The 15,643-nt window shown below is 37.2% G+C and overlaps 1 pseudogene across 1 annotated transcript; it reads left to right on the forward strand.

Moving 5' to 3' along the window:
• The first annotated feature begins 1,658 nt into the window (after nt 1-1,658).
• On the forward strand, nt 1,659-2,985 carry LOC311170515 (gem-associated protein 2-like; annotated as a pseudogene). The gene is made up of 2 exons: nt 1,659-1,676; nt 2,185-2,985. The product of its transcript is annotated as a gem-associated protein 2-like (transcript).
• Nucleotides 2,986-15,643: the final 12,658 nt, after the last annotated feature.

A 15,643-nucleotide genomic window follows, 5' to 3' on the forward strand; every position in this document is an offset into this window, starting at 1 on the left:
TTGTACAGGGGTTTTATGTGGACTAAGTTTTTATTTCTCTTGAACAAATACTTAAGAGTAGCTGAGTCATATAGCAGAAGCTTGTTTTACTTTAAAAAAAAACTACCAATCAACTTCACTGTATGAGCTTTTCTGTGGTTCTACATTATTGGCATTGTCTGTTTAATAATTGCATTCTAGTGGGTGTAAGATGCTATCTCCTTGTAGTTTTAATTTCCATTTTTCTTAGGATTAATGACATTGAACATCTTTTCTTGTGCCCTTTGACCTTTTGCATGGTTTTTGTGAAGTATTTAAAGTTTTAAAATTAAGTGTCCTCTTACTATTGAGCTGAAAAACCTCTTTGTAAATTCTGTATAAAAGTCCTATGCCAGATAAAGACACTTAAAATATTTTCATCCATCTTGTTATATCTTGTTTTCTCATATTCCTAATGGTGACTTTCGAAAAGCAAATTTTTAATTTTCATAAAGTCTAGTGTGGTTGGTTTTTCCTTTTATGGTGTAAGTTTTTGGGTTCTTAGAGAAATATTTTCCTAACAATGTCACAAAATTTTTTTCTCGTGTGTTTTATCTCTAAGTTTAAAGTTTTAGCTTTTACATTTCGATCCATGATCCATTTTGAGTTGATATTTATGAGATAAAGTACTTGTAATACAATTTGGAATCTGTGACAAAGAATATTTATTAGCTTTCAGGAACAAACAAAAAACAAGAATTATGCAAGGATTTAGAAAATATCTATCTCATACCCTTTCCAAAGCTAATGGAGTGTGTATTCCAGCAAAGGGCGAAAACCAAGAGGAAAACATAGGTTCTGATAAACAGTTGATCTAGCTCAAATGAGGGATGAAGAGAAGCCTAAGGATGATTATTGTACAAGAGCCAATCAATTCAGATTGGAGCAAGAGGACAACAGGGCTCTAAAGTAGGGAGATCAAAAGGAAGACCTCTAGGGGCCTCACTAGTGGCGCAACGGGTTTAAGACACAACCTATGAAGCTATCTACAGCTACTGCAGCACGAGTTTGATCGCTGACCAGGGAGCTACCCACATGGCTCAGCAGACCTGTCCTGTCTTTTCTGCTGCTCCCCTCAGCAGTGTATTTCAGTCAATCTGCCTGTTGTGCTCCCCACTCTGTCTCTGGTGAATCCTCTCGCCCTCCACACTTCTGGTCTGTACCCCAGTTCTTGTATACCTAAATAAATCTTTAAAAAAAAAAGGAAGTCCTCTAGGTAAAAAGGGGATTTGAGAGACTATACTACATGTTAGATGATGGGACTGTGAAAATAATTATGAACCTGCATATTTTAAATATTGCAAATGAAAAAAGGTAATTTTCAACTCAAGAGAAAAGGAAAATGTTATACAAAGAAAAGAAATTACAGTATAAGAACTGATTTGTGAAATATGTGTGTGTTTGTGTGTGTATGTGAGTGTATAGTCACACTAAGTGTAAGCACATATTTAACAGAAAGAAGTAATGTAACTGTATAGCTATATCACAGGGTTGGGAGGATGAAAGCAAGGCAATACTGGAGACAAACATCCAAAATAACAGGAATTATTAGACAATGTCTAAATAACAAATTGAGAAATGGTCTATGCATAATATTTAAGTATTGTGACAGTGTGGTGGATTATATAATTGTTTTCAACATGGGAACAATTCCAGGGGTATATACATCCCTACCTTTGACATATGCCTTCACACCTCCCTGTTATTGGGAAATATTTTCTGTCCCATCATCAGGCTTGGCAATATCTCAATTGGGCCAGTGGTGTATGAGCTTGTGTCTATCACCTCTTGCCTTTTTCCCTTTGTCATTAGAATGGCATGCCCAAATAGAGACCGTTCTTTCACTCTGCGTCTTAAAATGAAGAGATGGGAAAGAGTTGAAACAGGGCGCTGGTAGCCCACCTGTAGCCATTAACAAGTAAAACAAGAAATAAATGTTTCGGGTTGGATGTTGAGATTCTGAAATGTGGTAATTGTTACTAGTAAAAAAGCTCACTAGAGAATAATTTTTTCTATAATTTATTATGCATCTTGGTCCACTGGTTTTTTTTTTTTTAAAAAAAAAACATACATGCCTTAGTTTGTTTTTCTAATTCATTCTTTTTGAAAATGCCTTCCTTTAAATATTTTAAATTAGAGTGGGACTAGAGGAAGTCTATGGCATAGGTACTAGGGGAATCTGCAGTGAAAGAACTGATGTCCTGGCTATTGCCAGTGGAGCCCTGACATTTGGCTGAAGGTTTTGATCCCTTGGTACCCACTGAGAATGCCTTAGGAATACCTGAGGCAGGTCCAGATGGAGGCAGCTCACTGTCCAGATGTTGTGGTAACTCAAATTGACCCAAACAAGTTTAAAAGGAAGCAAAGTGTGAATGTTTCTCTTTCAAGATGCTAACCTCCTCCTGAAGGATGTTCCCCCACACTTCAGTGGCAACAGCAACAAGTGGCACAGTTTTCAAGTATTCAACAGAATGTGAACAGACATAGAAGTTACTGGAAATTGCAACAGTTGGATAGCAATGTGACCATGCCAAAATGCCAAGATGAATAAGGCTGGAAAAAATTTTGTCTGGGTGAAAGATCATGTGCTGTAGAGGTGGTTGAACCAGCCACAAATAAAAGTCCTGGAACAGATTACGCAAAATTGGTTTTCCTCCCCTGCTTAGTACTGTTAACAGAATGAACAGGACAACAGTAACTAGTGTCTTGGAATATATGAATAATTGGCTTACAAAAAGAGACTTTATTTCAAAATTGGAAAGACAGTTTTATGCTTTATTGGTTTGTCTTGAAAAACCTTTGTTACCTGAGGCTCATTCACTGATTCAGCACCTTGCAAGAAGGCGCTCTCATGTGAGGCTCTTAGCGGACAGTAAAAATGATGAAAAGGTTCCTGCTTTGAATTTATTAATCTGCTTGATTAGCAGGTATTTTGACCAACGAGATTTAGCTGATAAGCCAGTTTGATGTAGCTGTTCTCTCAGAAATAGAAGATAATTGTACAGGCGGCCTACATCTGAGGAAGTGCAGTGCCAACTCAAGAATGGATTATGTCCTATCATGAACACTATGTCAAGGGTTGTCATCATAGTCTATGCCATTCCAGTTGATATCCAGAAGACAGTTGATACCCAGAAGATGTATAGATATGAATATCTGAAGTATCATTTGGAAAGACCCCATCCAGTTTTTGATAGTTTAAATTTTTTTTTGTAGGGCCTCCCCTGGTGGCGCAGCAGTTGAGCACTGGGTTGAGAGGCTGCCCGCAGCCTCTGCAGCGCCAATTAGATCCCCAGTCATGGGCGAGGGTCCCACCAAAAAAAAAAAAAAATTGTAATTAGATGCTTTTGAAACAAATTGAGTGCCATTTATCGGTGAAGCATCCTACACAGAAACTATGAAAATTTTAGAGGTTCTTGGTGCGGTTTCATTTTTTTATTGACATACATACATATAACATTTTCTTTAAAATGAAAGAAAAATTATAAATTAGCATACTAATTTATACTAAGTTTCTTGTGAGTAGGATTAGCATGAATCAATCTTTAGAATCCAATCACATGTAGGAACAGGAAGAAATTTAATTTCCTGAACAGCAAAAGTGAGACTCTGATTAAAGCAATCACGTAACTACAAGAGAGACGTTCTTTAGCCAAAAGATCTCTAAACCAAAAGATTTACCTAAACTCCAAACTCTGTAGTGCAAATTAAAGTGCAAATTAAAAAGGTAACTAATTATATGAAAGCAACACTAACACCCAGACAATATCCAAACATTCTATAATATAACCATATACAAAGAGTTTTTTAAATTTCTTTGAGTTTTATTTATGTAAAAAATTGTATTTCACAATACAGGGCTAAGTATTCAATTTTAAAATATCTTAATGAATAAAAAATAATGGGAAATTATGAGATATGTTTTGACTAAGTAAGGAAAAATTATCAAGCTATTTGGAAATACCTAGTTAGCAGAGGAGTTTAAAATGTTAATAAATGTTTACTGAATAAAGTATAAATAGATAGTGGAATGAACAAGCTATCATATCACTAAACATGTTTTACTTGAAATTTTGCTTTACTAATTAAAATTTCTGCGTTCAGGGCCTCCCTGGTGGTGCGAGGAGTTAAGTCTCAGCACTATGAAACTACTGGCAGCCACTGAAGCAAGAGTTCGATCCCCAGCCAGGGAGCTAACACACATGGCACAGCAGACCTTACCTGTCTCGCCAGCTGCTGCCTTCAGCAGTGTATTTCAGTCAGTCTGCCTGTTCTGCTCCCCACTCTGTCTCTGGTGAATCCTCTCACCTCCCCACCACACCTCTGGCCTACATCCCAGCTCTGGTACATATGAATAAATAAATCTTAAAAAAAAATTCTGTGTTCACTAATGAAAATCTTTTACTACACAACGCAGGCTCATTTTCATTTCACGAGTTTATGATCATGAGCATATTATATGTGGCTATACTACTTAGCAAAATAAATCACAATTTAGAAAGGCCTTGCCCCACATTTAAGTCAAATTAATGAGGTTTTATAGGAAGCCACATAAAACCAAAAGATAGGTACATTTTCTCATCCCTACATAATCTCTAAATAAAGTAGGAACTAAAGAATTATATGATTAGGGCCTCCCTGGTGGCGAAGGGGTTAAATCTTAGTGCTATCAAGCTATCACCAGCCACTGCTACCTTAGTTCGATCCCTGGCCAGGGAGTTAACCCACGTGGCGTAGCAGACCTCTCCTGTCTCTGCTGCTCCCATCAGCAGTGGATTTCAGTAGGTCTGCCTGTTCTGCTCCCTACTCTGTCTCTGGTGAGTTCTCTCACCCACATACCTCTGGCCTGTACCCCAGTTCTTGTATGCATAAATAAATAAAAATAAATCTTAAAAGAAAATAATTATATGATAAAAATTACTTGTGTGAATAAATTAAAAAAAATTTAAAAATTTAAACCTAAAATAATACTAAATACACAGACTCTTTTTCCAGTAAAAGGGACCTTTGCAATACCAGAAAAGTAATTAAGAGCCTTTGATTTCTAGTAGCTGGTGCCATATTTATTATTACTAAGTGCTCCATCACGAGTCTTCCAAGTATGCCTCGGTGAAGATGAGGCTCACGTAAGATAGCTCCTCATAATTTTACTCAGGATGAAGACCACATTGTCTCCATTGCCTACAAGACTCTCAGAGCTCAGCCTGCCAACTCCTCTTGTTTCAGCTCCTCCCCTCTCTGGTTCTTCTGTTCCCTGAATGCTTCATGTTTTCTTCTTCCCTCATGAGTTTTATCAGCTACTGTTTCTTCCATCCGCAATGTTCTCCTTCTGTAATGTTCTCCCTTCTCCCTTACCTCCTGTTTATTTCCTACACATCCTCAAGTTCACAGCTAAAACATCACTAGTCTAACTTCTCAGAATAGTTCAGGTGCCCTTATTAAATGAGCTCATAGATGCCCCTCTTTATCTCCATAGCACTTTTCACAGTTTATAATAATATCTATCACTTGATTCACCAGCACCTCCCCCATTAGACTTACAACCCCATGGTGGCAGGAACTATGATTTGCTCAGCATTGCAGACCCAGGCCCTAGCACTATACCTAGTTATTTAAAAATACCAATTTTTTAAATGTTATATGCAATGAATGAACTAATAAAGAACAAACCCTGAAAAGGAAGTGGAAAATGGAATTCTGTCTGAGAGGGGGGAAAAAAAATCTCCTTTTGTTTAAGTACAAACCCAATTTGAGGAAGAAATATGTAAGAGTGGTTACCCCTGCTCTTTCTAAGCTTAGGAAACATATATCAAGCTTAAAATAAAATCATCCCTTCTAGAGACATAAGAACCTTAAATTGTCTCACAGAATAGAAAAATATTTTTAGATTCATGATTTGAAAGAATATTCACAAAACAGCACTGTTATTTCCTTCATAAAGAATTTATATGTCATATTATTAAATTAAAATGATCATTGATTTGTGTGATTTCCAGGATCTCTTCTGAAGCTAAGATTATTTAAACCTATTAACCTTGCTTCAAAACCAGTACTGGGATTTTTATAGTTCTTGGTGTACGTAATTCACAAAGCAGTCATTTCTATATAAACCGGAGGAAGTATAGGTCACTTATTATTTGAAAGTGAACCTGAAGGAAATGACTGATTTGGAAACAATGGGGCGGGGTGGGGGGCTTGCACCCGTGAACACAAGCTTCTGCCTACCATCCTACTTGCCATTATCCTTTGTGTTCCCACTAAATTCCCTGATGCATTTGTTGAGATGGCACATCAGGAGTAACTGAGAGATATGACATCAATTAATTGCTATTTCGATTCTGACTATTCTTCTACATAGATAAATCTTTGCAGCTTATCTTAGATGTAATGGAAATAAGCCAAAAGAACAAAGGAAATACAAACAAATTTTGTTCATTTTAAATAGGGCATATGCCACACTATTTCCGTTTTTCGTCAGTTAAAATGATTTCACGCCTTTTCTAAGGGGACACATTATATATTTCTGAGGTTTTAAAATTGTTCCTTACTCTCTTCTCACACAATAATAACAGGAGAAAGTGTAAAAACAACATTTACTTCTAAGTGTATATAAAAATAAACAAAAACCCTGCACACTGATTTTAGGAATCATTTTCTCATAAATATACTTTCATGCATAATACAAATGCTTCTTGTGTACTTTGAACAAATAACTCTTTTCTTTTATGATACAGATTATATATTTGTCTCTTATTTATAAATTGTAGTTCAATTAATTTAGTTCAATTAATTTAGCTAAGGAATAATCTAGTGTACCCATTTTGAATTGTCAACAAAATGTAGTTATGTAACAATATAAAGAAATTACAGAATCACCCAATTTCACACTTGCACTGATATTCATGAATACATTGCTTTAAAAGATGTGAATTTACTCACCTTACATTCTTCCTGGCAAGTATCTGGTCCAAAGTTAGTGAAAATCCCATGCATAAAAATATAAGTGAAAAACTAAACAAGATTTTTCTTCCCATCAAGAAATGAATGTGTTTCTTCAAGCCAACCACATCTGTTAATTCATAAATGCAAACATTGCAGAGGCAGTACCTTTTCATGCCTTGTGACTGACAGCACATTCCTCCAATAAAAGGCCAGTTAATTTACCAGGATGTATTACATGTGAGGAAAGGTGGAGAAAGGGACTTAATACAGCTTAATTTAGAATCCAGAGTAAAACCAATGAGTCTACTTAGATTGTTTATTTAAATCAATCACAAATTATTAGGAACAGATCCTTAGAGAAAATATCTCTATGTCAATGAGCATTTCTTAGAAATTTATGTTCTTTTGAGACTGTCACATAACAATTTTTTTTTGAAATAATATTGGTTTACAACATTGTGTATGATTCAGAGGTATAGGTAAACATCTCTTTGGATGTATGTTACCACATCACACCCACAAACAAAGCACGCATAGTTCACCACAGTCCTCTAGGCCCCTTCTACACTTTGCTCTCCACATTCCACCGTCCCCTCTGGTAACCTCAATTTTATAGTCAGATTCCTAGGGTTTGTTTGTGATTTGGTTTTGTCTGACCTCTTGTTTTGTTTCTCTGTATTTCACATATGAGTAAAAACACCCAGTATGTATCTTTCTCCTACTGGCTTATTATACATAGCCTAATCCCCTATAGAAAATGAGAGGTTTAAGTGCAATGACTGGGGGCAAGAGGGATTGCAGAAATGAGGAAGAAATGCCAGAAATTTCTGCCAGAAATTGCAGAAATGCCAATAAAAATTATAAATCAGAAAAGGTCACAGCCATTAATGTTGCCTTTCTATGTCCTGTCTTATTACTTCTTCCCTTAACTCCTTTTCTTCTTTCCTTTCTTTCATTTCCCCCAACGTCTACTCTTGACCTCTCCTTTTACCTCTTGTTCTTTTCCTGATTCTGGACAAGAGGTGTCTGATTTTTGGCAGGTTCGCAAAAAAAGAAATATAGGACACCCAGTTAAATTAGAACTTCAGAAAAACAACAAATAATTTTAATATATGTAGGTCCTGTGTAATATTTGGGACAAGTGATAATAAATTATTTATTGTTTACCTAAATTTAACTGGGCATTTTGTATTTTTATTTGCTTGACCTGGCAATCTTAGCATAGGGATTCTCTGCTACTCAAATTTTAACATGCATACAAATCACCTGGGATTTCATTAAAATACAATCTGATTCAGTAGGTCTGGATGAAGCATGAGATGCTTTGTTTCTAACATGCTTCCAGATGATGCTGAGGTGGCTCACTGGGGAGTGTGCTGATGTGCAAGGATCTAGAACAGATGTGCAATAGAAATGTAAGGACAACTACATATGTAATTTAAACTTGTTTACAGCCGTGAAAGAATTTTTTAAAAATGTAAAAGTAATTTTACTAATATATTTAATTTATCTAAAATAGTATTTGAAATATTAATTTTAACAATTATTAAAATATTTTATTCCTTTTTTGCCCTAAGTCTAAAAACTGGTATATAATATACTCTCATATCATATCAATTCAGACTAGGCAGAATTTCAAGTTCTCAGTAGCCTCATGTGTCTAGTGGCCACAGTACTGGACAGTGGCAACACAGAACACCTCTTCCAGCTGACAGAGCAACACCCCAAAGTCTATCATGGTAGCAGTGGCAGGGTCTGATTATACTGCTCCAAAATCCCTGGTCAAAAGGGCCAAGCCCAAGCCTATGGCGATCCTCCACTGTGATAATAATAATTCTGTGAATACTCAGAACACATAGTGTTAGCCCTCATTGCTTACCATATAATAATCTTTTACGGAAATAGGCTTCAGTTATATTTTCAGGCACATATATACACACAAAATTATTTCTTTTAAATTGAGTATCATTTTAATATATTTTTATGGCCTGATGCTAAAATTTAATATAACATTCTTTCTGTTGAATTTTTTTCCCACTTGGTTAAGAATATTTAAGACAAAATAATAAGTTGCTAGTAGATTTCACACGTGTATTTGAGAATAGAAGTCACACTTAAGATGTGATTGTCTGAGAATAGCTCATCCTGTGACTTTGGAGGAGAAAAGCAGTGACAAAAAAATGCTAATATGATAGCTTGTAGGCTGCAAAGCACTAGGTATCACCTGCCTGGCATTGTACCACCCTGCTCAGATGGCTGAGCAGCCTGTCCAGAACTATGAAGGCTCTCAGACTGATCAAGTAGCCAACAGATCAAACTGCCACAGTTTCACGGATGCAGACAGGAGACACAAGTTTCCTGGGTCAGAGGCCAAGGAATTTATTACTCACCACACATCAAACAGCATGACCACTGGTATTTACGGCAGTTCCCCTTGCCTAAAGAAAAGTGCAGAAGGATGAATCCAGATGGGTAGATGGATGCTTGTACAGAGAGTTTCATTTGAAGAGAGAAACCCTGACTTCCCAAGGCTATAAGGTAACCTGCCTGAAGACACACTTTCTACCTTTCAAGGCTGTTTGCTCTACACACACAGTGCAGGAAGAAAAGAAGTAACCCACTCACTTGCAGCTGCTATAGAATTTGCAGAGACACACAGAAAGTTTTCCTTCAATGGTATCCCTAAGAGAAGAGGAAATGTTCATTCATGCTGCCTTTTCCATTGAACATACTACTTGAATTGCTTCATTTTTAATTTACAATAAATTACTAAATGAAATGTTACTGAAAATTTGAATATCAAAAATTAATCTTCCCACTATCATATCTGACCCTATAGAACTGTGCTCTCATGGGGTGGTCAGCCAGTCATTAGACATTCCATCTCGGACCAAAAATACCATTAGTCAAATGTTCAACGGTGTTCAAACACTGATACCAAAACCAAGTCCATCTACCTTCTACGAAGCCCTGAGCCACCTGAACTTAGTTGGTCTATCATTTAATATTATGCAAACGATTTTCCCCAACATATTTCAGTACATTGGCTTGTACTCAGTTTCTCAACACCCTCCGCAGGACAAGTTTTGCACCTCAGTGGCTTTCCATATACATTGTTCCCTCTGTGAGGATTATCTCACACCCCTCTAGTGCTCCCTGCATTCATTTTTGAATATCTTCACCATGGTAATTTTTGAGCTCTGATAGAAAGATAAAGTCTTCCATGTCTTTGTGCTTGGAATCTGGAGAGTAGTTTACTCCTTGCAATGACATATTTCCCCTGCAATCTCTACAATACCTTGTGTTGCATTTTTTTGTCTTTAGATTGCATTACTTTTTTTTAAGTATAAATAGTAGTCATGAATAGATTTGTACCACTTCTACTTTTCCAACAGATGGTGCCATGGTTTTATTTTAATTATTAATTTATTGGCCTTTCCCAGCCTCCATAGATCAAGAGACCTGATCTGTAGCCATTAAAACAGCGGTGGGGGAAAAGGCCTGGAGTGATCCAATTACTGGAAGGAATGTGCAGGGGAAGGAGAGGCAGGCTCATCCTATGGCATCACCAATATCCTTTCTCTCTAGGATTGCACACCTGAGTATCTGCAGTCTGCACTTCACTAGGTGAGTACCAGTCACCAACTGTGGGGAATGGTAAGCCCATCACAACACACTGTTCTTTTTCTTTTTCACTGGGAACCGGGTGCTGGGAATACCCTAGCTCCTCCACATGTGTCCCCTATGTTCAGGGTGTGTGCCCATACCTTCAGTGCCCCTGCACAAGCAGCACCACAGTTTTTATTGCAGCCTCCCTACACCACAACAGAGCCTTCGAGCACTTCTCTCCACATACCTCTTGTTTACTGAAGCATGAATTTCTCCAGTGTTCCCCTAGGTATGATCCACAAAGGTCTCCAATGGCCAAGAGGTGCTCCAGTTTTGCCCAAGTGATGAGGCCCTCTGGGTTTAGTGATCTTGTAGATAACTTTCACATTTTTCTCTTGGGAGCAAAGCAAGGACTTTCATCTGATGCCATCTTAAACTGACCACTGTCTCTTAAATTTCCAAAACGGGGATTATGTCTAATTAACCAATATAGAACTAGAACTAATATGCTGATGGCTCAAGTTGGTGCTCAGTAAAATGTACAGAATAAATGAATAAAACTATCAAAAGTGCCAAAAAAAAGTTATTTGATGTAACATAGTTCCAGGGCCTGAATATTTAGGTAACCATAAATGAAAAATCAACTAATCCAATTATTCATAGAGCTCAACAGCTTGAAAATACAAATAGACAAAACTCTGTTTATTAGCAAAATTATGTATGTAAGTATTGTTCCGCATGGAGGGAGGACTATGACTCTGTGATGGTTAATGTCTATCAACCTGACTGGGCCATGAGATGCCCAGATGTTTGCCTGAACATTACCCTGGATGTGTCTCTGAGGGTGTTTCTGAATGAGATTAATCTATGAACTAGTTGGATGGGCAAATATCATTCCCCTCCTATCAATGTGGGTAGGCCTCATCCAATCCATTGAAGATCTGAATAGAATACAAAGTTGGAGTAAGGGAAAGAACTCACCTTCTGACATGACTATCTTAGAATGGGGACCTAGGTTTTCTCCTGCCTTGGGCTTTAGCTAAGACTACAACTATACCGTTGGCTTTCCTGGGTCTCAAGCTTGCTCAATGCAAATCTTGGGACTTCTCAGCCTCCATAACTGCATGAGTAAATTCCATATAGGAAATGCTCCTTATATAGATATAGATGTTATAAATATGGATGTGGAGAGAGAGAAAGGATCTCTGAAGAATTCAAACTAATACAGACTCTATAAAGTTCAGAATCTAATTGCTGCCATGATTTCTACCAATTTTCATCAACTTCTTAGTTGATTAGAATCAGGTTAGTAAATGAAATACCTCTAAATGCTTTTGATTTAAATGTTAATGTTTCTTCCTTTAGATTTCCCCTTGACTTCTTGGAATGTGGATAATGTGTCAGATTAGTGTCTCATTCATATATATATATATGAATATATGAATAACATATATATATATATAATGTTACTTTTCTCAAACTGAGACAGGTGGCTTGCTCTTTCATAAATTTTCCATTAGATAAACACTGGCATGCGCTGGATACCAGTAATACAATATAATAATGTCATAGTCCATAGTCCAAGAAGCTCCCAGCTCAGTGATGTGCAGAAATGTGGAGATATAATTGCTGAGATAAGTACCTTTGGGATATTTCACCTAGCAAACCAGTGACCTTTGCTGAAACTGTTCTTACCTCCATTCCAGACAATAACTGATTAAATGAAGGGTAAAGTGAGGTAAGTACATAAGAGCTTAAGAGACAAATCATAAATAACTCTTTTGAAGAATTCAAGTAGCCTTACAATTCTTGATTCTACTCTTTTCATGAGGTCAGTATGCATCTCTCATGCTGCTGGGGTCTGTGAGTTACCCCAGCATCCCTCCAGTAAGTTGGCTCTTGTTCTCAGCACATTTTCTATTAGTTGCAATACTAAAGAACCTTTACTAGAAGGGATTTCTAGATAATAAATTTAGTATAATAATAGAGGCATTTTGATTAGTAAGGGAGGTTTGTGGGCAAGGGAGAGCCTCTCAGACTCTGGGTTAAGACTTCCTTCGCATTCAAAAATGCTCCCAGCACTTATCTGCAAGGTCCCCACATTGACAGGGATGAGAATCACAGTTTTAACCCACGAAGGTAAAACTCACATAGTGAATATATGCTAAAAATGTTGCTTATGATGATGACATCTACACCTTATATTTTAGGCCACTGTTTAAAATAAGAGCAAACTGGATTTTACTGGAATAAAATTAATCAGCATACTTTGTTTCAAAAAGAGCACTGAGTACAACTACTCAGTAACAAATCCAAGATGTTTTTTAGCTAAATGATTAGCATAAATTTGGAAATTTCACTTAAAATCTATTTAAGCAAAAATTTTTAATTCATTGGTATATGAGCACATTATTCCATAATATTAAAAATGATCATTATCGGGCCTCCCCAGTGGCGCAGCGGTTGAGCGCTGGGTTGCGAAGCTGCCCGTGGCCTCTGCGGCGCCGGTTCAATCCCCGGCTGCTCCTCGGCCACCGGAGGAGGGTCCCACATGGCGCGCAGACCTCTCCTGCCGCCCGCTGCTCCCCTCAGCAGTGTACTTCGGTCCTTCTGCCTATTCTGCTCCCCACTCTGGCTCTGGTGAATTCTCTCACCCTCCCATGCTTCTGACTGTACCCAGTGCATGTATAAACAAAACAAACAAACAAACCAGCAAAACAAATAAATAAAGCATGCCTCTTTAAAAAAAAAAAAAAATGATCATTATCTATGAACTGGTTACCAATTCAATTATTTTGGTTATCTTCAAAATCAAACAGGAATTCTGGTACCCACATGATTAAGAAGTAGTGTTTTTAATAATTGGAAAAATTATTCCTCTCCTTTGTGTAACTTATGAAATCAGAATACCTTCACTTTTTTTCTTTCTCTCTTCTTCCATTTCCTCCCTCTTTCCTTCTTTCTCTTTCAATTTAGGAAAAAAAATTTTGCATTACATTATTTAACTTATAAAATCTTAGTAAAATAAAATGCTCAAAACTTTGTATATTTATGTAGAAGAATTTAATTAACATTATATATGCATAATATGTTATAACATTGTATAAGTTTCAGGTATTCACTTTTGAGAATCATCATGTGTGTCTATCACAGTAAAGTCACACCAAGAAGCCCAAGTCTATCCTTCACCATTCCACTGTCTCCTTTTTCCAGATATACATACCCTTTTCCCTCTTCCTTTCTGGCAGCCATCAATTGATATTGCATTCAAAAAGTTTACTTTTTGTTTTATTTAGTTCATCTGTCTGTCTATTTTCTATATATACCCCTCCAAGTGAAACCATACAATGTCTGTCTTTTTTCTGTGTGGATTATATCACTAAGCATCATTCCCTCTAGGTCCATCCATGTTGTTGCAGGATTTCATATTTGTCACAGCTAAAGAATATTCCATCATGTCTATATTCACACATCTTATCATTTTGTCAATCAATGGGCACTTATGATGTTTCTAGTTCTTGGCTATTATAAATAGTGCTACAACAAACATGAGAATGGATAAATCTCTTCAAATTAGTGTTTTTATATTTTGAAGTAGATACCCAAAAATGGAATAACTAGATCATATGGGATTTCTAATTTTTTGAGGTATCTCCACATTGTTTTCCATAAAGACTGTACCAATTTAAACTCACAACAACAGTGTGTACGTTTTCATTCTCTCCATATGTCCTGCAACACTTGTTTCTTGTCTTTTGTATAACAACCCATCTCACATGTGTGAAATATCTCAATGTTGTTTTGATTTACATTTCTGTAATGATAAGAGGTGTCTTATCTGTTCAGATCATCTGCCCATTTTTCAGTTGGTGTTTTATCACTGAGTTTTATGTGTTCTTTGCATGTTTTGGATAGTAACTCCTTGTAGGATATATGATTCACCAATATCTTCTCCCATTCAGTAGGGTGTATTTTCAGTTTGAAGTTTTTTTGCTGTGCAGAAACATTTCAGTTTGTTGTAGTAGCGCTGATTTATTTTTGCTTCTGTTTCCCTTAACATTGGAGTTGAGTTCCCAAACGCATCTATAAGGCTGATGTCAAGGAATATATGACTTGTTTTCGTTGAAGTATGTAGGGTAAAGAAAATGTCAGGCTTTTCTGCCCTTCCGCCATCAGGATAGATGGTGGATCCTTGTCCTGAATGCATGCCTGATGGCGGGCACCTGGAATAGGGTGTGGGCATAGGTAGATGGGATTCAGCTGAGCTGAGACTGTGCTTTTAAGGGCAGTATCACGGGGGGACGCCAGCAGCAGCACCAGCAGCAGCAGTAGAAGCCAAAGCCGAAGCCGAAAGAGAAGCCGAGAAGCAGCAGAACAAACGCTAGAGAGCCCAGATAGAGTGAAGACTTGCTGGGGGCTGGCAGCCCCCCAGCCAGCACCCCTGCCTGCCATATGCCTGGTGAACCCCAAATAAAAAACCTGCAAAAACCCACTAAGGACTCTGACTCCTCCTTTACCCGGTCTGCATGGGATCAGAAAACCTGCCCCGTGTCCGTTCCTGCCCCTTACAAAGTATTAAATGGTTTCAGGTCTTACATCCAAGCTAATCCATTTTAAATTTTTGTGTATGTACATTCACCTTTACAGAATGTTTTGCATGTATATATTATAATAACTTATATACTACTATATTTAAATAATCTAGAAATAATGCTAATCTTCATTTTACTATGGAATACAAAGGTTGAAAGAATTACCCCTGGTCATTCATTCCCCATCACCAAAGATCAACTGATCCCCACTGAACTCACTGACAGCATAGATCTGGCTAACTGATCCTATCCTTAAGCCTCTCTAGGGAATGAGCTTATAATTTTTATTATTCCATGAATGAAGAAAATTATCTTCCTTTTCCTAGCAAATATACAATCTTTCTTTTCTGAAAGAAAAGGCCCCTGTTGAAACAGAAACCTAGTTTCTTTTTGTTTGGTCCTCAGCCAAGACAGAGAACACCTGGAGAATAACTCCCTTCCAGGAATTTCACTACAGGCATTAAAGAACTGCTTTGCCAATT

This window comes from Talpa europaea (genome assembly GCF_964194135.1).
Source record: "Talpa europaea genome assembly, chromosome: 5".
NCBI lineage: Eukaryota > Metazoa > Chordata > Mammalia > Eulipotyphla > Talpidae > Talpa > Talpa europaea.